At 44.7% G+C, this 22,543-nt stretch overlaps 1 protein-coding gene across 7 annotated transcripts in view; it reads left to right on the forward strand.

The window, feature by feature from the left end:
• The window catches only part of LOC109646547 (receptor tyrosine-protein kinase erbB-4-like), a 198,817-nt gene that overhangs the window by 75,133 nt on the left and 101,141 nt on the right, over nucleotides 1-22,543 (forward strand). The window lies entirely within an intron of this gene.

Consider the following 22,543-nt stretch of genomic DNA (forward strand, 5'->3'; position numbering starts at 1 on the left):
ACAGATACGTCATTCATTCATCGTAAATACCAAACATTTGAATATACGGTGGATAATTAACATCATGGATGATGATATCATCAAATATTTATTTATCATCAAATATCTAATTTAAACCAAACTTATCAGGAACATCAGTGTGACGAGAAAAAAGATAAATAAACTTTTTGATTTATTTGATTTGGTCCATGTCCCAACTGCTAACGTGGAGGAGGTTTATAATGCGACCAGCCACAAGGGGGCAATCAACACTGTTTGGCTTCACTTTCGCGGAGCTGTCGTGTCGCCCATCTTTATTTCCTGTTTTGTCGTGGGGTCTTCATAAACAGGTTTGATAGTGGCGTCCATGTTCTCACGCAGCTGAAACTATTTTAAAATTCTGAATAAAATCACTCGAGAGAATCAAATAAAATGTTCACAGATATTAAAGGAACTAAAAGCGGCGCAGAGCTATCAGACGGCGTCGAGCACCATCAAAGCCTCTGTCAAATCGATAATACATGCCTGATAAGAGCCCGACGTCAGAGCGGACCTGGACTCTTTCACTGAAATGACAAATTAAAGGTCGTTTCAAGGTCTCATTGCCTCCGGCCTTCTGCTCCGCTCACGAAGTTCAACCCGCCGCCTCACAGATCGCGTGCCTCTCCCATCCTGCATGATTCCCTGCAGGATCGCTGCTCCGTCGCCATGTAATTTAACTTCATCAAACCTGCAGGTGCTCGCCCGGCGAACTGAAGTGCTGACGTGACGCTCGGGGAGCCTCGCTCACCGCGTCGTCCTATCAGTCCCCTGGGGTGGGCTCGTCCAACCGCACAGGGGGAGTGTTTTTGCAATGTGGATCCCAGCGTTTGATACGTTCCCTGGTGTCTCCATCGGGCCTGATGATAATGTCATGTGTCGTGTGCTTATTCAGGCTCAAAGTAATATCATTTGTGGAGTTTTCCTCGCTGCCTTCAGCCCCCGCTCCATAAAGCTAATCACGGCGCTCGGCTTTGCATCGGGAAGGGCAAAGAGGGGAGAGGCAGGGGAGGAAGAGGGGAGAGGCGGGGGAGGAAGAGGGGAGGAGGCAGGGGCTAATGGCATTTTAAGGGTGGGGAACCACTCCCATTACTTATTATAATGAAAAGATAATGCACACACCTTCAACCCAAAGCCACAAGCATGTAGCATTAGCCTGTGAGCTACAGTTAACGATGGATCGAGAGTGACAGACGGACAAACTGAAGAGATAGAAAGATAAATGTATAGATGGATAGAAAGATAGATAGATGTATAGATGGATAGATAGATAGATAAATGTATAGATGGATAGATAGATAAATGTATAGATGGATGGATAGATAGATAGAAAGATAGATAGATAGATGGATAGATGGATAGAAAGATAGATAGATAGATGGATAGAAAGATAGATTGATAAATGTATAGATGGATAGAAAGATAGATAAATGTATAGATGGATAGATAGATAAATATATAGATGGATAGAAAGATAGATAAATGTATAGATGGATAGAAAGATAGATATATAGATGGATAGATAGATAGATAAATGTATAGATGGATAGATAGATAAATATATAGATGGATAGAAAGATAGATAAATGTATAGATGGATAGATATATAAATATATAGATGGATAGAAAGATAGATAGATAGATAGATAGATAAATGTATAGATAGATAGATAGATGATAGATAGACAGATAGATAGATAGTTGGATAAATGTATAGATATATAGATGATAGATAGATAGATGATAGATAGATGGATAAATAGATAGATGGATAGATAGATAGATAGATAGATAGATAGATAGATAGATAAATGTATAGATAGATAGATAGATAGATAGATAGATAGATGATAGATAGACAGATAGATAGATGATAGATAGACAGATAGATAGATGATAGATAGATAGATGATAGATAGATAGATGGATAGATAGATGGATAGATAGATAGATGATAGATAGATGGATAGATAGATGGATAGATAGATAGATGATAGATAGATAGATAGATAGATAGATAGATGATATATGATAGATAGATGGATAGATAGATGGATAGACAGATAGATAGATAGATAGATAGATAGATGGATAGATAGATAGATAGATAGATAGATAGATGATAGATAGATAGATAGATAGATAGATGATATATGATAGATAGATGGATAGATAGATGGATAGACAGATAGATAGATAGATAGATAGATAGATGGATAGATAGATAGATAGTTGGATAAATGTATAGATATATAGATGATAGATAGATAGATGATAGATAGATGGATAGATAGATAGATGATAGATAGATGGATAAATAGATAGATGGATAGATAGATAGATAGATGGACAGATAGATGGATAGATAGATAGATAGATAGATGGAAAGATGAATAGATGGATAGATGATAGATAGATTGATAGATAGATGATATATGATAGATAGATGGATAGACAGATAGATAGATAGATAGATAGATGGATAGATAGATAGATAGTTGGATAAATGTATAGATATATAGATGATAGATAGATAGATGATAGATAGATAGATGGATAGATAGATGGATAGATAGATAGATGATAGATAGATGGATAAATAGATAGATGGATAGATAGATGATAGATAGATAGATAGATAGATGATATATGATAGATAGATGGATAGATGGCTAGATAGATGGATAGATAGATGGATAGACAGATGGATAGACAGATAGATAGATAGATAGATAGATGGATAGATAGATAGATAGATGGACAGATAGATGGATAAATAGATAGATAGATAGATAGATTGATAGATAGATGATAGATGATAGATAGATAGATGATAGATGATAGATAGATAGATAGATAGATAGATAGATGATAGATAGATAGATAGACAGACAGAACTTTGTGCAGTTACAGAGACGTCCCAGGCCTTTGAGTGTGAAGTGTTTCCTGCGGGTCATATCATTCAGAGGACACTGAGCCCTCATTGAGTTAATTAAACCTCAGTGAAAAAGATGTGAAAGAATAAAGTCGGCGTCTCGTCGAGCGATGGTGCAGTAAAAATGCAGTTTTCAAGTTATGAAGTTGTTTCATGTGCTGAAAGAGGGTTTCATAGGAATTCAAATAAAAATTGTAACAAGTCAGTCGTCTAATAAACTGAAGAGCTTCTCCAAACCCAAAACGGGGGCGTCATTATACCCAAGGTGAGGACAAAACCGTAATAAATGGAATTGTGATTTGAAGGCGCTTGGCCTTGTAAATGTCGTTTTATTCCTTTTTTTCCTGTAATATTCTTTTGACAGTCGACATTTGAATCCGGGGAGATCCCTCCCTTTTTGAATGCGCTGTAATTTGCTTTCGTCATATTTTTTTCCCGGGCAGACTCAGAGGGTGTCTCAGATCAGAATGAAACTATTCCACGGTTATTGCTCATGTAAAGCAGATGCGGTGACAGGCTTACAAGCTCATAAAGGCTTGTATAAGTTTCTGCATCCTCTCCCCGCACACACACACACACACACACACACACACACACACACTCCCACCGACTCCCCCCTCCAGCAGACAGGTTCTGTGTAAACAGTGCGTTGAAAGTGGGTGAAGTGTCCAGAGAGATGAAGGAACGCAGCGACTCCTCTTCATCTGCCTGTCAGCGTTCGCCTCTTTGCCAAATATTATAAATATGTGTCACTACTGTCTCGATGTCGCCCGACTATTCTTGATCCGTCTCTCTCTCTCTGTGTGTGTGTGTGTGTGTGTGTGGAGTGACCACACTGGAAAGTTCTGCAAAATACCTGGAACTTGATACAACAATACTTGTGTTGGTACTTCACTGCATCAACAGTTATGATTTCTGTTTAGATCGTTGCTTCAGTTTGCAGACTCCGTGGTTTATTGTGCTAAAAGCGCGTTGGTAAGACATCTTCGGTGCAGCCAGACACTTTAACGTTATTCTATAGGAACCCTTTAAACTGTGAAACAGTTTCACCTCTGAAGGTCTGTTTGTCTTGTTTCCATTTATCACTTATTTGGAGACGGGCAGCTGCTTGACAGTCGCTCTCTGTCGGACGTTTATGATGCAATGACAAAGTCTCTGCAACGTGAGAACATGACAGATGCTGTAGGATTTCATACCTTTCGTGTTGCGTGTGCTATAAAAGATCTATATGTGTGTGTGTGTGTGTGTGTGGAGAGGAATTATGACATGCTCTGAAGATATACTGTCTCCCACATCCACCCCCACCCTCCACCCTGTTTGTCCTATCAAGGTCAGGGTGTGCACCGTGCAGAGAGGGACAGTAAAGGGTGGTTTTTACACACCTCGTAGAACACACCTATTCTCCACTAGTTCTCCCTCACCTCCCCCTCCTCCTCCCGATTTCTCCCCCTTTCCAATTCATCCCCAGCGTTCTTCACCTCTTTTTATTCTCCTTTCTCCTCACTCTCGCTCTTGTAGCTTTTGTCCGTCTTCTTTCACCGCCACTCTCCAACAGATGTGGCCTTAAAATACTCTGCCTATGTTCTTTTAAAACGCTCGCCACTTAACCCTGAGCATTTTGTCTCGGTTGTCTTCGCTGTGAGCGAGCCGAAGGACGAGAAGAACGGAGCCGTTGGCAGCTTTCAGCCGCAGCTTGTTGCGTTATGTAGTCGCCAGTATTGAGAGCATGTATTTAGGTGAGGTGAAGTTCAAGGCTGGAGTTTTTGTACCTCATTAGTATTAAGTAAAGTTTAATTTTTCAAGCTTTTATTGAAATCATAATTTCCCCAGATTTAGGAGCAAGTGTAGCATTCGTTTAGATTTGTTTGCAAGAGGAACATTCAGATCTTTTCCCAAAGGGTAGCACGAGGAAACTGCTTTAATTTAAAAGGTTTGCGGCCTCATCTGAAATGAAGAATATTCTCTTTTTTCTTAGATAATATTTTAGCGGCCACTTGGCACGCTGAACACTCCTCAGATCTGTATAACTGTCTCCTCCTGCCAGTTAATGCTGAGGATTGTGCAGAGATTCAGTCGATCTTGGTGAGTGCACCGTCAGGAAAACGAGTGTCTAATTTTTCTCTGTTTAGGAGACAGATTCATTCTTTGAATTAGTTTGAATTAGTAATTTCTTCTGCTCAAAGAGCCTCTGGACAGATAACGAACCTGCACATTCTGTCGCCAATCGATACCCAGAAATGTGTGGTATCAGTTGTTTGACTGCACGAGGAGGAGAAATCAGGGAAAACAGGCTTTATTTCTCTTGTTGGGCAGCACCAGTGAAACAAATGCTGCCAGTCACTGCATATCCCGTTCTGGGAACACAATGGCCAAGCAGAGCTGGACTGATCAGAGACAGAAAAAGTTGGCAGGCAGAGAAGAAAGCATGGCACGACAGAGAGCAGATGGTTGGAAGGTAAAGCTCAGAAAATGAAAGATCTATGGAGCAGGTGAGGGGATCTGTGCAGCCATGGATTGATATGTCCGCTAATCCCCCACCGTGTTGACAGGTGGGTCCAGTCAACCCGACAGTGTGGCTCTGCCAGGCGAAGCCCTCGGCCCGGCCGCGCGTCCGCTGCGGGACTGGGATCCATCGAGCCTGCCCAGTGCAGCACTTTGCAGAGAGAGGGAGCAGTGTTTACCAGTCAGGGCCTCCAGCTAAATGTTATTGTTCGGACGTGACTCGTGGGGCCCGATGGGGACTTTCAGAATCTGCCAAACAGACAGCAGTGAAACGGCACAAGAGGAAAAACACAAATACCCAACAACTTGAGATTCTCTTTAGAAACTTTAGAACCCTCTCATAATAACGGGAGGATGAGCAGACGACCCTCTGCAGGGCGTCCCCGTCCTGTCCCATGATTCTGTCTGATCCTGGACGAACGCGCCGCTCGCTTCACTTCTGTGTTTTATTTTATCATCTCAGCCGAAGAGAAAGCGAACGTCTGATCGGGCTGCCTCTCGTTTCCAAAAAACGACTTTATCTTTGACTGGGCTTAAGTGTTCCTCTCAGACAGCGGCTGGGGCCTCTGCGGGTCCCTGAGTATCACGGCCCTGCCTTGATCTTGTTTACTTAGTATTCCATCAGAGCTCGGGAACGAGGAGACGAAACAGACGAGGAGGAGAAAAAAGGGAGAAGTGGAGGAAGACGAGGGTGGCTACCTCACCCCTTTGCAACCTCTCAACTCCGCTCTAAGGAACTTCCACCCTCTGGTAACTTTTCAAAGGCACCCGTAATGGTCTTTGAAGCAGCCATCAAGTGTTTTTTATCCTCCTCTTTCTTTTTTGTCGGGCTGAATGCTCTGAGGGGTTGGATGACTTTTCGTCTGTGAGTAGTATATATGAGAGGGAAACATAAAGAGACCGAGGGGTCTCGCTGCCAAAAAAAAGTACAGACGTATCTTTCTTCTGCACCTTTAGACCTTATTCCTCTCCACTCCTTTTGTTCTTTTCTTTACCGTCCCATTTTGTTTTCAAGTCCAATATAAACGCAGAGAGAACGAGGCAGAGATTTATGGTTTTTATGTTGATTTCAGGTTTTTTTTTCTCCTTTGTTCTACATTTTTGGAAACTTTAGAGCCACACTCAATAAAACCGAATGAGATAATAGAGAGTTAGGACTAAAAGTTGTGAAAGAACATTAATCTTTATATTCATACCTGGAACCTTAATAAAAATGAGAAGACAGTGGACAGAGGTAGCGATGATTTGTCTTATTTAATCTCTTTAGCTTTCGACAAAATTATGAAATGTACATTATAAACAATGCAGAACATTTTGTACAGCAAAATATTCTGAATTCAAGTTATATATTTGGTTAGTTATTTATAATTAAGTTTACGGTTAAACAGATATCAAACCTCAATTCTATTTCTTTGTCTCATGGGTTTCATATCGGCATCAGCCTCCAAACATCTTTATCAGGCTCCATTACAAAGACGTCACCTCTGAAGCTCAGTTTACTTCTCAGACTTAACGAGCAATTTAATTAGTTCAAAGTAGTTCAATTAGTTTCCAATTCAATTTGGCCTGGTTCTGTGCCCGGATTTTCTTTGGCGAGAGTTTTAATTTTGTCATCATCCTCCGGCTAATCTGGTTAACAAGCTGCGTTCATGAAAAAATAACAAACTGGGAAAGAATGGCAGGAAGTTTGGATGAGATGAAAACAGCAGTGCTCGATGCTGCAATTCAAGAAATCAGAAATTCACTGACGTGAAATGAGTGTTACAGGCTCTATTAGACCTGTGTAGACTAAGTATATAACCTGGACAAGTTATTTAAGCATCACTAAACTTTGTCTTTGTCTTTGTGCTCGATGTTTTCGAGGAAATCTTGACGTGCATCGATCAAGCTCCTCTCCAGGTTCAGAAAGCAGCTGGAAGACAGTGACACTTTCTAATGTGTAATTAGCTGCTGTCGGAGTAAATCACTCGTCCGTCAATCTGCACGTCAGTCTGCATTTCTTAAATGTGTTCCTCGGTGTTTGGCAGGTTTTCTTTGAATCTACGGGGCGTGATGAGGATTTCTGAAGGAGCAGAAGCAGAGAATGTATTTAAATACGGAAACTAAAACTTCCTCAATGGGGAGAAGAAGCTGATAGCGTCACATGGAAAGTGCAGAACGAACCTCCACAGCAGCATCTCGTCAAAATCAGACCTCCAGTCGACAGTCGGAGGAAAACACGACTTCTCTGTTTTTTCACTCCAAAGGTCACGGAGCGAACGAGCGCGTATATCCTCCTCAGACGGAGGTTTTCAGCTCGTCCTCAGCTCATCCACGTCCCAGGCTGGGCGATGCTTCACTGGGCGGCTGGCTTCTAATATGATCGCTTGTGTGTTTGCCTGAGTTCTGTCTCTCTTTGTGTGCGTGTGAAGGTGATTTCAGCAGAATAAAAGCGCTTTGTGACGACTCTTGAGAGGATATTTCCAGAAGGTTTGCTCGTCTGTAACAGTGGCCTTTGTGCTCTTACTCTCAATTAAAGCAGAGGAAGGAGGATTTCTCTTTTCTCGCCGCTGAAGTTTAGGCTTGATATGAAAACTTTGACTCCAGGTGAGCAAGAAAGTTTTATACAAATTTTCAGCTCATCAATATTGCAAAGTTTTTTTTTCCCCCTTTATGTTCAGAGATAGAACTTCTTACTTTTTACAATACCTGGATTTTCTGAACGGGCCTTTTGGGGCACGAGAGGAGTCGGACACATGCGCCTGAGCCTCGGTTTGAAGTAACTGTTGACGTATTTGATTAAAAAGTCAGTTGAATGGTAAAATGACTTTGTATGAACTTCAATACATTTCTGGATTAAGTGAAAACACAATATAAATAGGCTGATTTCATAAGTGTGTGATTCACATACAGAATGTAACGGCCCAAAGCTGCGTGTTATTGATATTTCTTGTGTGTTGCTGTGTCGTTCCCCGGCACCTTTATGTTGATTTATACATCCCAGACAGAGGGATGAAGAGTAAGTAGATATCCTCGTATGTAAGACTCATTCAGCCCGCGGACGTGTTCCCCTGCCGCTCCCCCGAGACGGAGAGGAAAGAGGCGAAAACAAGCGTAGGAGAACTTCACAGGAGCGAGGGCCTTTCAAAAAACGCTCCCAGGTGAAGATTCTTCTGAGATGTGAGGAGGAAGGGCGGGCGGTTCAGACGGAGAGAGAGAGAGAGAAGGGAAAGAGACGCTGGTGAAAGAGGAAGAAAGAGGAAGAATGGATCTGTGTATCCCAGTGGGGGTGAAACTGTGAGCCACTTTCTGTGTTTTGGAGGAAGTGGATTGATTTCTGTGACCTCTGTCTCGCTCGCTGCCAAGTGTGATGAAAAGTCTTTTAACCGGAGGGGGAAACACAAAGGCCGCCGGAGGAACTGCAGAGTCCAAACCTCGTGCTGCAGAACAAAGTCAGAAGAGTGCAGGCCTGCAGGTGGAGGTTTTATATTACACGTCTGCTGAGCTCCAACGTAAACACAAAGCTTCTGCAGAGAAGCAGGAAAAATCCAGATTCACTGTGTGGCTGCTTCATCAGACAGTTCAGTCTCTGAGCAGTCTCACATCTCGTCACAGGTCCTCAGAAGTTAATCTGTCCTGCGCTGGAGTCAAATCACCCCCCCCCCGAACCTTTTAAATGCTACACCACGCACCAGCTTTTCCTGAACGATACGAGACGCACACACGCCCGAGGGCCTGGATGCAAACACAAATTACCTGAAAGAAAAGAAGTGGCGGGGCGTCACAGGTGAAGGTGGATCCTGGGATTACAGGCGCCGCTAACAACGGGGAAGGAAGAAGAAGCGGTGACCTGCTGCTGCGTCTGGGCTCGCTGTAAATCACAGAGCTGTAAAACTGGTTCTGTCGACGCTGCCCACCCTCATAAATTGGCATCTCCCTGCCAACACCCCCCCCACCCCCCCACCCTGTCCCACCAGCGGCTTCACACATGCTTTACGACAAGACGATCAGACCACTAAATGAACGGAGGCGAGGGGGCCGTAAATTGTCCAGCCGAAGGTGGCGATACAGCGAGGGGAGGTTGTTTCGGTTGACTCTCGACCAAAGGCAAAGAAAAAGTGAAGTTTGGCTTTCGGGATGAAAGGAGGGGAAAGACGGAGATGTGGTTTTGTGCATTTTAATGAAGAAGGATTGATTTCATCCAAAGTTCCTCAGCTCGCTTTTATTTTATGACACAGAATTCACACTAATATCATCCATACGTTACATGAAGACAAGTAAGACTCAGCTAATTATACATATTTATATTGACTTAATTAATGGTTTCATTATCGTGGATGGCTGCCGGTGTTTCTCCACGTGTGCGTCTGTGGAAGAGATTTCATTTCAGTGTCTTCTTAATTAAAGATTCTCATTGGAAACATATTGGAAATCATATGGACGGCTGCGGGTTTCAGATTACAGGAGGCTGTGATGTTAAGGGCGACGTGCAAATCAAACACCAGCATTATGAGATAAACTTTAATTCAATTCAACTCCCGCGGGTCTCGCTGATTGATCAGCGCAGCTTCCACTCCCACACGTGTGTTAAATTACATCCTGTCTGTCGTTTTTCGAAGTTATGGGAGCAGTTTTGCTTCTTTTTGTTTCGGAGCACACAAATGCTGCGGAGAAGGAAATTAATTATGACCAACGGGGGCCGATTGTGCTCACGCAAACCGTTTTCGAGGAGCCATTCCTCATCCTTTATGGGGCCGTTTCATCAGGGTCCCTGCAGAAAACCGACAGAACGATGACACTGTGGCGCGCAGAGAGCCGCTCTCTTCATCTCTCCGGCCTTGCGCTCAGGGTCAGCTTCGCTGCCACTCTGGCACTTTTTCGGGGCGTTGGTTTTCGCTCATGTTCTGGATGGACGGGCGGCCACGGCAACCAAACTCGAGAGGCGTGTCGGGGGGTTTCAGCAGCTTTTTAAAATCCTTGAAACAAATTCAGAGCGTCAGGCTGCCAACGCGCTGGAGCTGGTCAATTCAGCTTTTTATCTTAATTTAATGAATTCATGTTCTGTGGGAATTCCAGCTGCATGTGTGTGTGTTCATTCCACACACACACACACACTTGTTGTCATGTGGTTGCATGGTTGTGTGTTGTTTGAACGCTTGTACCGACCGGCCCGGTCCTTTCTGTGCCTAATGGAGGGAACGTCCTGAGATTTGCGGCCCTGTCGTGTGCAACCAGGGGACTGAGGCGTCAATAAGCAATCGTCTACTTGGTAACACAAACACAAACACACTGGAAGCTGTTGTTTTTCGCACAATCCTGCCTTTTCCAGTTGTCGCACTTTTTTCGCCTCCTCTCCCTATTTTTATCCCTTCACTCTCCTTCTTCTTCTCAGCTCATTCTGTCCTTCCTGCTACTGTACGCACATTTCCCTGATACTGTATGATACCTGCTGAATCCATAAATAATATATCTCTGCCCTCAAATATGAGAGTCTGCGTTTCCCCCCCCGGGTGAACGTGTGCGTCGGTGTGAGTGTGTGCGTGGTGTTTGTAGCAGAGATCTCCTGGGTTCGGCTAATTAAAACATCTCCTGTCTTAATTTCCCTCAGATTGGCTTCACACGCGAGCGGCTCAGACGGGACGACTCGTCAAACTCGGGCACAGTCGCTGCAGCTTGACACAGTTTGTGTGTGTTTCTGCCCGTGTGCCTCTGTGCTCGTGCGTAACATTAGCTCGGTGAGTCCGCAAAGAGATTCGATGATTACAGGAGTAACCCAGATGAAGAGGCAGGAAGTCGCTCTCAAGGAAAACAAAGGCCGACATTTTCTCGACCTCTTTACCTCCGATGAGGTGCGAGCATCAGCGGCACTTTCAGAAAGTCATCAGAAGACTGACGTGCATGAGCGTCGTCGTTAGAGTGCTGGCGTGTGGACGTAGCCGTGTCATTAGCGCGTGTTCTCCCTCGTCCGTCAGCGCTCCTTTATGGCACATTTCACTCCCAACTAGGTCATTCAGGTTTTCTTGGCAGATGGAACAGCCCGAGCAGCTCTGCAGGCCGGGGCGTAATGATGCACACACTCATGCTTTTGTACGCAAGAGGCATAATCACACTTCTCTCTACGCACGCCACTTTTTCTTTGGCTTCATCTCTCTGTTTGCACTCACTCAGCGAGGCCGTCACACATGGACGCGCTCTTATTCTTCCTCTCTCTGCTGTCGAACTCCCTTCGCCCTGCGCAGGCTGCGAAACACAAACGCACACCCGTTGCGACAGACGTTCTCTCGGGGCGGAGCAGGGTAATCACGCCGCAGCACCTCTGGCAAGGCTAATTAAGCCGGCACATCTGTGCCTTATTCAGCATCTGGGGCAGGTGGCAGCGTCGCCCGCAGAAACTTCCCGCCTTTCCTCTCCCTCCTGTCTCATCTCACAACTCCACCGCGAGACAATGATGACTGCAAGGGCGCGCACACACTTTAAAAGTGTTCGTCTTCACTGAAATTTGACGAAGAAGAACTTTTTTTGGGGGCAACCAAGCCGATGAATGTCCAGGCTCAGCTTCTCCCTCATTTATCTCTGCAGACACTTCCTCCAGACTGTTTCGTCACCAAAAAAAATCTCGATTTTTGATAAAATGAAATCGCACAGGCTTTCCACCTCCTCCCTTCTGTTCTTGCTTCAACCCTTTCCTGGCAAGCCTCTGCTGAATCCTGACACAGACGTGAACCTCTCACTCCGGAATCTCTTTAAAGATGGATTCTCAAGTCTCAATCGGGCCGCTGGGAATAGGTGGAGGTTTATCCGAGCGCAGTCAAGTCAGACAGGGAGACAGAGTGGTTGGAGCCGACGGCGCTGGGTGTTGAATCAAAGCCGGGGGGAACCTCAGGAGTCTTCAATTACACCACTCTCTTGGGCAAACACACAAAAAAACGTCTTTATTTGCCCTTGTGATTTTGAAATGAAGAAAATACGCTTTTTTTTAAAAGGTCATTTGGAGCAGAGAGACTTTTAAACTGCCTATAATCGGCTCTCTGGAAGTCTTTCAGCCTTAATGTGAATTTACACTTCCCCATGATTCTGCTGCATGTCGTGCATCACACTTTATTATCTCCCTTTCATTGGGAATTTGTTTTGGGATTTTCTATTCAAATGACGTCTTCCGGCTGATCCGTGGTGACCCCGCAGCCTTCACAGCTCGTCCCTCGAGGCCCCGTGACATCCCTGTAACAAGGAGCTTATTGCAGCGTTATTGCCAGAGCATCTAGAAGGTTCCAGGGGCCCGAGGGCACATGTGATGGCGCTGACAGGTCCCGGGGACTGGAGTGTCACTGTCAGGGAGCCCGGGGGGGGGGTCGGCCCGATGCAGTTGTCAGAACGCTGCTGCAAGCGAGCATGCGTGTTTGTTAACGGAGGCACATCTTTCCCACGCTTGTGCATATGCAAACACGCGGCGAGGATGTGCACGGCAGCGCGGCGGCAAGCGGTACCTGCCAATGCAAAATGAAAATAAAATGTTATTCTTGCTGGGGTGCGACGGGAACACACACACATATATAAAACACACACAAGCCTCCGAGTCCTCTGGGAGCCGCTGACAGCTCTGCCCTGAGCTCCCAATCCGTCTCTGGGAGCTCCAAACACCCAGTGCAATTACTCTTTCTTGCTGACTGCACCTGCACAACATAATTGAGAAAGCTACTGGGGCTTTGTCACTTAAGGTAAAGATGTAAGAGAAAAAAAAAAAAGGGCCCCGGCTAAGCTGCGGGTGTCTGAGCTGGTGTGAGGGAGGTCGCTCTGCACTGGGATCCTCCTCCTGCACGCTGGCGTTTATTTCCATGATTCGACCTCTGCAGACGATTCACTCTGAATGTCACATATTCATCTCCGTGTCCATCATTTGCCGTTAATGGTTCCTGAGTCGCGTTTAATGATCGGAGATCTAATTAAGCTCCGATCGTGCGGCTCGTGCCGGCTTCATGAGACCTGGGGATCCTGAGAATTCCTCCGTCTTAGTTTAATGAAACCAGCGGCAGGTCGCTGTCTGTAATGAGGAAATTGACTTGGATCTCATTACACGTGTTTAATCTCAGCCCATATATCGCAAGAAGACGCTCCAGCTGAAGGAAACAAACGTAAACCTCTTACGTTAAAGGGCCTTAAATGGACTTTTTAAGCAGTTGCAGGTCACGAGTGTTAAACTCTCCAACTGACGTCACCCTGCCTGATGAATGGTCTGCCAGTGTTGCCATTTAACTCGTGGCAACCAATTATAAAGCTCCGGCTTGGAAATGAAGTTGACTGGTTGAAATGGCCGATGTCTGTGACAGCTTTAATCTGGCAAACGCTGCAGTTTGCTTATTTCCAGCTACCTCCGTCTCTCCGGCGTTACCTCCCTGTTTCCAGAGAGGGAAACAAGAATTCAGAAACTCACTCAGCTGAATCATTAGACTGAAGTTGTAATTAATAGTGTTAGGAAATAAAATAAAAATGAATAACAGCTGTGATAACTTCCTGGAGAGTTGTGACTGTTATTGGCCAAGACACAAAAAAATATCCCTCCTGAATTCTCCCGTTAGGCCTCGACCCCCTCAGCATCACCTCTGATACCGAAGAGCAGCAGCACTTCCAGAACCGAGCTCTTGTCGTGATTGAAAACCGTCATGGCGGACAAAAGGAGAAACCTCACCAGAACAGTGTCAATAAAAAAGGTTTGGCTTATTCCTTAAATTGTCTCTCACAAGAAAACCGTCGTCTTGCCGAGTGAAATGGAGCTCTTGATTCGTTTGCATGTTAAAACATCTCGAAGCTTCTTTGAGAATCTGACGGTTTGATTTGGTCGACTTCCAACTTGAAAACGAGTTCCTTTTAAAACCAACACTCGAGACACTGCGGCGTATTACAAACTACTTGCTGGGGAGTTTATTTGAAGACGCAACCAGTAAAGTTGGAGAGCTTTAGGTTTCTTTCTTGTTCATTATGTGTCAGTTCTTCCGACTCCGACTTCGTCAAACATCCTTAAGCTACGTCTTTGTGTCTCCGCTTCATATTCACAGAGCTGGTTAAGTCATTTGTATTTTCTTGCTGGGAGTTTTTTCTTTGCTCTCGCGGCGTCGTCAGAATCATCTGACGCTAAACTTTAAACGCTCGTGGCAGCCTTTTGTGAAAAGCTATGAAAAATGCACAGCGAGTGAAAATCGGTGGAGTTTTAAATGTTATTAAAGCGAGAGCCTCTCCAGCTCTGACGCTACACTCCATGTAACGTCCCGGAGGAAGTCAAATAGTGATGATTATGGCGAAGTCATTCCCTCGTCGTGTCGTTACCCCTGCTCGTCACACAGGGATGTTTCATTACCTTCACCATGTCACTCGCCTAAAGAAAGGTCGCCGCTCTTTTCTTTTTTACTTTGTCACTGAAGTAATTAAGCCGCAGCATTTCAAGGCAAACGGGAGAGGGGGAGGGGGAGAGGGGGAGAGGAGAAGGGGGAAGGTCAGGTGGGCAAAGAGGTGACACATCATATTTCAGAAGTTTCATGTTTGTATTTTTGTTCATTAGTATTCATGGTACAGATACTGCAAAGACAAAGTAGAACCCGACCAAATAATTGCTTGGTTGATAAAATCTCCTGAAACGAGCCTTTCACAAACTTATCGGTATCTGTGCTAATGTTTCCAGATAAGAAAACTCGAACTTCACAGAATAAACTGCGAAGAAAAAATGAAATCATTCATATTTTAGATGTTTAAAACAATCAATACCAACTTTTTTCAGAAACCTTTCTTGCCTCTGATTCATATTGTATACGTGTTTCCTCGTTGTGTCGCTCAAAGCGAAGCTCGGACAGGATTGTTTTGTGTTGTGTGTTAATCAGAAAGCTCAGTTTAGCCTCCTCCTACGTGAACCGCTCAGACGAACCGTGCGCTGTGGTCAGGTGGTAATTACTCACAGGAACTCCCGAGTTCATTACCGCCCCGATGAGCAATAACCATCCCTCAGTTAGCACGCCGGGCGCAATAACCCGTTTAATTTCATAATTATCGATCGCTTTGCAACCTCGGCCACACGGAAAGGCCAGGAGCGTTTTTATTTATTCATTTATTTATCTGTTTGTTTTTTTTCATGATGATTTTCTGTTTTGTGGGTGAGCGTGAAGCAGGTTGTGTTGAAAGAAGAGGCAGCAGCGAGGGGGGAAAAAGACTGACTCACACACAGACTCTCCTGCTGAGCGTCTGACAACTTGCTGGCTAATTGGTGATACACACACACACACACACACACACACTGAGGATCCAAACACACGAGCGGCCAAGAAAATCATTCCCACTTTTCCTCGGCTGACAGCGCAGGGCCAGAAAACGGTGTCTTACTTTGATTTCAGCAGGTAACGATGAGACACACTAACACTCACAGTGGATGCAGCCTAAGAATAAAACCTGAAATAAATAACTGTTCCAGAACTACAAAACAAACTTGAGAGTCTTTATATCCCATAAATCCACAGAGAGACGAGAGCGACGCGTGAAGAAAGAAGATGATTCGACACATTTAACATCACACTGTAAACGCGAAAAACAAGTTACCCTCGCCCTCCGTCCTCAGTCTCCCCTCCCCCCCCCGTCGCTCCTCACCATGTCATCAGCACGATCCCTGACTCATCAGGCACTATTTTCATTCACCCTCCACCGGCGCCACACGGGGCTAAATTATTGGCCCCTTTTTAATAAGGCTATGGATTGTTTGAGGAATGGCCGCGGCGGTGCTGTTGATTATATCGAAAGCCTGTTGTTTTATATCCTGCGAATGTCAGATTTCTGCTATTTACATCCCTCAACTCCTGCACGCCGGCGAATGGTTATTGATTTTGCCAGAGATGAATGGAGCGGCCGCGTGGAATTAAAACCAAAAAGACAAAAAAGGGGAGCGAGGAGGAGGAGGGAGGAGGAGGAGGAGGGAGTGGAGGAGGCACTGAAAGACCTGAAAGAGAAAAGAAGAGGAGGAGGGAAAGGAAAATTAGACGACAAATGAGGCTTTGACTGAGGTCAGCGTTTGTAAATTCAGTGCCGTGGTTGGGGCGTCCATCTTGTAAACAAAATGATTTTACTCCTGGCAGCGTTTCTTTCAGCGGACTGGGATTCAGTTCAAGACGTGACGGACTGTTTGATGCTGCTGCCATGTTTTTCAGCCGCCTCACCTACGGCTACAATTCTAGTCCGGAGCCAGACTGAAGATTCATCTGAGATCTGTGATCTTCAGAGCAGCCCAGCGGTTTATTTGTCAATGAAATCCTGTCGTAATGTGTGTGTCGTTCGTGAATATGCTGCGTTGGCGGCTTCTTCCTCGAGCCTCTGGTTTCCTGTGTTTGCCAGAACAAACCAACAAACTCTTCATTTTTCTAAACTTAACGACTCACGGCCTTGTTTTTTTCCAGGTGACAAACTTTTGTAAGCCGATAAAACCGGTGGTTTTAATTTAAGGATTTGTTTGTTTCATGGCTGAACATAATGGAAACTAATCTGTCACTCTTTAGTCTGTGGAGCTGTCACCTGGAATCTGTTGCTCGTGAGAACCACATTATTTGCACACGCATTAATGAATTCTACGTAAAGCACTTTACACACATGAGCTGATTTGTTATTTTCTTCCCCCACAGAAACGGATGTAAGTCGTGTTAATGCGTCTCCCTGAGCTCTGGGAAATTAATTATTTCCACATTTTTCTTTTCTTTTTGACGCAACGTTTGATAAATAAATCCAGTGAGTAGTTAGCTTAATTTAATCTGCGGTGGAAGCAGTTGTTAGCCGCAGCCTTACGTGCTTTTTTTTTTGAAAACGATCATAAACATTCATAAAACTCAGAAGGCAGTTCACCTTCTGTTCTGTCGCAGCTTTTGCAGCGGTGACAAATAGTCAACAGGCGGAAAATGAAACAAGTTCGCAGAGTAATTAATTGTTGAAGTAAGTTTTTTGTTTTTTTACGTTTGTGTTGTGGCCAAAGACTCAGGAAGAGGAGGAGGAGGGAGGGAGGGAGGGAGGGAGGCGACAGCCTTGAGGAAGAGTGACGTCAAAACATAGGAAAGGAATTTTTGAGAAAATGGGAAGCAGAGTGGAACGAGGGAGGAGGAAGGGAATGAGGGAGGATGGTGACCGGGTGCGGAGAGATGAATGACATTTTGGATTCTCTCAGCAATAAAGCGTCTCCCTCGACACAGGCTGTCTGGGTTTAGATAGAGGCCGTCACACTGAAGGGCTCATTTGCCTTTCAGTTGCTCATTACATCCGACCCAAACTTATTTCCTCCACTGGGAGGCCCGTTTCCCCCCGCTGCGCCGACTGTTAGCGTGTGTGTGTGTGTGAGAGTGTGTGTGTTTACATGTGCAGCCGTGTATGCCTGCTCACACACAGGATGTTATTGCCTGGACGGTGTCGCTTTTGTGTGTATTTATTTTATTTCAGGGAGGCAAAGTATGGACAGCATCTGTTGTGCATTGTGTATATATATGTGTGTATATATATATATGTGTGTGTGTGTGTGTGTGTGTGTATTATCTCTCTGGCACGTTGCATTTGTGACACCCCACTTCACTTTGTACACAATTTGCAGACGACCGCTGTGCACAGAATAACTCGAGTTTGTGAATCTTGCACCACACACACCATAATGTGATTTATAAAGGGAGAGTGAAGCTAAACACACTTGAAGAAGCACAAATACACACACACACACACACACACACACGCAGCATGCATATTTACACCAAAGGCGTGTCCTTTCTTAGCTGCGATATTGAAACGCACAGTCCTTACGGCATAAATGTGCTCGAACCTTCCTTCATAATGATTTCTCCCATATGGTTCCTACTAATATTCTGCTTGGAGCCAACTCACTTGAACTAACACACACACACACACACACACGTACACACAGATACACACACACACAGCCCTTCTGTGCTACATTAACTACAAACCTCATTTCCCCACAAAGAGAAGCCACCGGCTGAAAATTGGCTGGGACGAGTCATTAAACCTGTGTCTGACTCACACACACACACACACACACACACACACACATTTCAACACACATATCTGTTATACAAATGGCCTCGCCCCCTCCCACCTGTGTCAGTGTCGCAGGTGACGTCCCGGCGCCCGCTGAGAAATGATTGCTCTTTTGATGGAGGAGGTCCAGTGCTCACGTGTGTGTGCTGCAGAGGTGGACGTGCGACACTCATGCCTCTGTGTGTATTTCATGATGTGTGTGTGTGTGTGTGTGTGTGTGTTGTGCGGGCATACATGGAATGATAAGTGATGGTGACTGATTGGCTGCAGGGGGGATTAAGGTGTAAATGGAGGAGGAATAAAGAGAAGTTAAAGGACGAGGGAGAGGAGGAGATTGAACAGGGGAGGAAGAGTTAGAAAAATCAGAGGACAAAGAGGAAGAGGAGGTGGAGGAGGGATGATGAGCTTCAGTAGGGGTGGCAGTCTGTGAGCATGAAGGGGAAGGGGCCCTGCTGAGAGATGATTGATGGCTGTGAAACCCCCGCTGGCCCTGCATCAGCCGCCCAGAGCTGTCAGGGACAATCTGAAGTCGGTGGAGGCAGAAACCCCGAAACACAGAAACTAATGAAAGTCACTCTCGTCTCCGTCCAGACTCCAGGTTTGTCCGGCCTTCGTTTAATTTCCTGTAGTTTTAATTGCAGACGCTGAACTTGTTTATGAGCATCAGAAACCACGTCCTCGAATGGTTTTCTTTGGATTCTACATCCCTGAGTTCCACTCCAGCACAGGGGCATGCTGGGACACTCACAAGAGGTCACGCTGACCTTTTTATTAACTCTCTGAGCAGTTATATATATATATTTAAATATATATATATATACACCAGCAGTGCAGTAAAATGTACATAAAAGCTGTGAAATATCATAAATTTGACATTCATCATGAAGTGTGTGTGAAAGTTTTACCGTTTTATTAACCAAGGACGACCTGGACTTTAATCTGGGCCATCAGTCGTTTTCTAAGTGTCGCTGGTTTTTACCTTTTTCTCCGTTTGCACTGAAACGCTTGATTTCATATCGAGCCGTGCCCCTGTGAGGCCTGAGCCCATAAGCTGCGGCGCTGCCTCGTCAGCACCACCTCAGGAGTGTGTGTGTGTGTGTGTGTGTGTGTGGCCTCCGAGCGATGCAGAGAACGATGATGATGATGAGGAGGAGGATGTTGATGGGGGATGAAGGCTGGTGGGATCAGTAATAACCGTCCATTGATGTGGTCCAGGCTCGGTGGGTTTGTTTGAAGCCAGGTGTGTGTGTGTGTTTGTGTGTGTGTGTGTGTGTGGATGGAAGCGGAGGAGTTTTCAGCCTCGTACCGAACGTTTCTCGCTGAGGAAGACGCTGTGATGCTGACAGCTCGGAAAATGTTTCCAGTAACGAGAAGTGAGCTGGGAAATGGGAAGAAAATATGAGTTGTGTGGTTTAAGATACGACTGCAGCTTCTCCTTTGATTCTGACAGCGAACATTTGTTTTATCGTTCTTCAGTCTTGTAATCCCAGTGTTCCCTGTCACTTTGATTAATGCCACAACACAAATAATTATTTCTGCTTTTCGTTGACCAGATTCCAGAAAACGTATCAATTAATAAAGAAAAATCACCCAATTTCTTTTTTTTTTTTAAATATCAGGACACTTTGAAATATGTTTTTATAAATTCATTTTCAAAAAGGCAACTTAATTTAAGTCAGGAATTGTAACTAGGCTCTAAAGTTTTTGCTATTATTCAGTTGTTTCCATAGAGATGCAAGATTTTATATCGAAATGAGTGAATCAGTAAATGTCAAATAAAATACAAAGTGTATTATTATTTTCCTTTTGTGAAAATATAAAAACAGACAAATACATAATCCCGTTGAGTGCTGATCACTGAATCCATGAGTGTAATGATTAACTGTGAGGTCACGTTTTCTACTCCAGCAGCGAATGTAAAAAATAAGAAGAGTCAAAAGCAGTTTAACAGAAAAAAAAAAAAACCCTCTTTTGTCTGTAAACGTGTTGTTTCTGGTTATTTTACCTTGTTGTATTTATTTAGAAACATATCGATCAGGCGTTCCTGAAGCGATATCGTGTTCACTTCGCTCTGCTGACCTCTGCAGCTGAGGCGCCGCCCACTCAGGCAGCCATTACGGCTCCAAACGCAGAGGTCGCTGCCTGTTCACTGTTTACATGTTTACTCTGATGCGTAGTCATCTCGGTTCTCTGCTCTCGTCTGTCACCTGCATCTTTTGGAAGTGTTTAAATTCTGGTTAACGTCTCGCTACTCCGTGTTTTTGAATCCGCTGCTCCTGCGGAACAGATTCACAGGAACACGATGCGTTTGTGTGAATTCTACGTGATTGATAAAACCTCTAAGCTACGATGGAGCTGGAGTTTTACTTGTGCAAACAGAACAAAGGGTCTGAAACTGCAACAGGAGGACGGAAACATGAATCGACAGCAGCCACGGAGAGAATAAAAGCCGGAGCAGAGGCAGGAATGTGAAGGAGAAGGGATGAAGTGAGAAATGAGAACAAGCACAGCTCAATATGTCAGCGAGAATAAGCGAGAAGGTAGCGCTCTGCCTTCGTCTCTCACTTCATGGCTGGATCAGAAATGGGCGCCGAAGCCAAAACCCAGCGTGCACGCTAACGCCCACCCGCGTTCCTCTGCCCGTACCTGTCCCGCATTAATCACTGCAGCTTTCTGAAAACAGGAGGAGGATGAGGAGGAGGAGGCGGCTCCGTCATTGTTGCTAAACTCAGTTCCAGGAAGAATGGTGTGAGATGGGATTAAGTTGTAATTCAATTTAGGGAGATTAAATTCAGCTGGAAAAGCAGCTTGAGGGGACGCGCCAGCAGCAGAACTGGGTTACACAGCTAAGAAGTTTTTTTATGCTCACAGAATTCATATCCGCGCAAATTAACTAATGCACACGCTCCTTAGAAAACAGAGCATCTTCAGGCTGCCAGCTCATTATTAGTCTTTCTAGTCTTTCCTTTCATTAACGCTGATGATCTATTAGTTATAGTGTCATGCACGTCATCAAAGTGAATGTGGAAACTGAGTCTCTGGACGATGAGCCACTGGAGTCTCGTCTCCGCTCTGCTGGATTTATGAAGATAGATAAACCCACAGGAACTGTCGTACGCAACCTTACAGCCACGAGCTTTTCATTCCTCCTCCACTGTATTTATCTGTTTCTCATATAAATCATCAATTAGCGGTAGCGTAGGTTTCACCGCCGACTTGACGTCAAAGTTCTCAGACCAAATGGTTCAGGAAACGCTGAGGCAGGGACGCTTTATTACGAGACATGTTGTCCAGAGAGACGCCATCGGTCTTCTCGCTTCTTCGCTTTCCGACCGTGATCATCCTTCACCGATATCAATCGAGGATTCATCAGATCGAATGTCTTTATCCTGGTGGTTTTCGGTGAAATCTGCAGAATTCAAAACCATCCGGAGAAGGTCAGAGAGGAGATGGAGAAAATAATCAATGTGGGTAAAAAAAAAAAGTACGAGGCTTATCACCATGGTAACGAGCTTTGATATTAAAGGTTAGACGCTTTGTTTGATTTGTTGTGTTTCCGATAAAATCAGTGCAAGAAATGTTTGTATGTGAAGTTGTTTCCAGAGTTTAAAGATCAGGATTCTGTGTGACACACACACACACACACACACACACACACACACACACACACACACACACACACACACAAGTGACACGGCCCTGTGTCACCCGATGCATTAATGGGGAAAAATGGCAACGGCTCAATACTTACATTGTCCACGGGCCGAGCCAGAGAGATAGAGGGAGGAGGGGGGAGAAGAATGGAGGGAGACGGCCGAGGCAGAAATGGATTACTGAGGGGCAGAAAAAAGAAATTAGGAAAAAAGAGAGATGGAGAGGAAGAGGTGGAGAAGATGGATCTAGACACTTTCGAAATGAGCCCAGAGAAAAGAGCATTTACAGTAGAGCACGTCGATGTGAATGCTAATGCTGCGGGGCGTCGCTCCCACTTTCACAAATACAAGATTGTGTCTCTCTCTCTCTCTTTCACATCTGTTTTTTTTCTGCCTCGATTTA

The sequence above is a fragment of the Paralichthys olivaceus genome, chromosome 24 (assembly GCF_024713975.1).
Source record: "Paralichthys olivaceus isolate ysfri-2021 chromosome 24, ASM2471397v2, whole genome shotgun sequence".
NCBI classification, from domain to species: Eukaryota; Metazoa; Chordata; class Actinopteri; order Pleuronectiformes; family Paralichthyidae; genus Paralichthys; species Paralichthys olivaceus.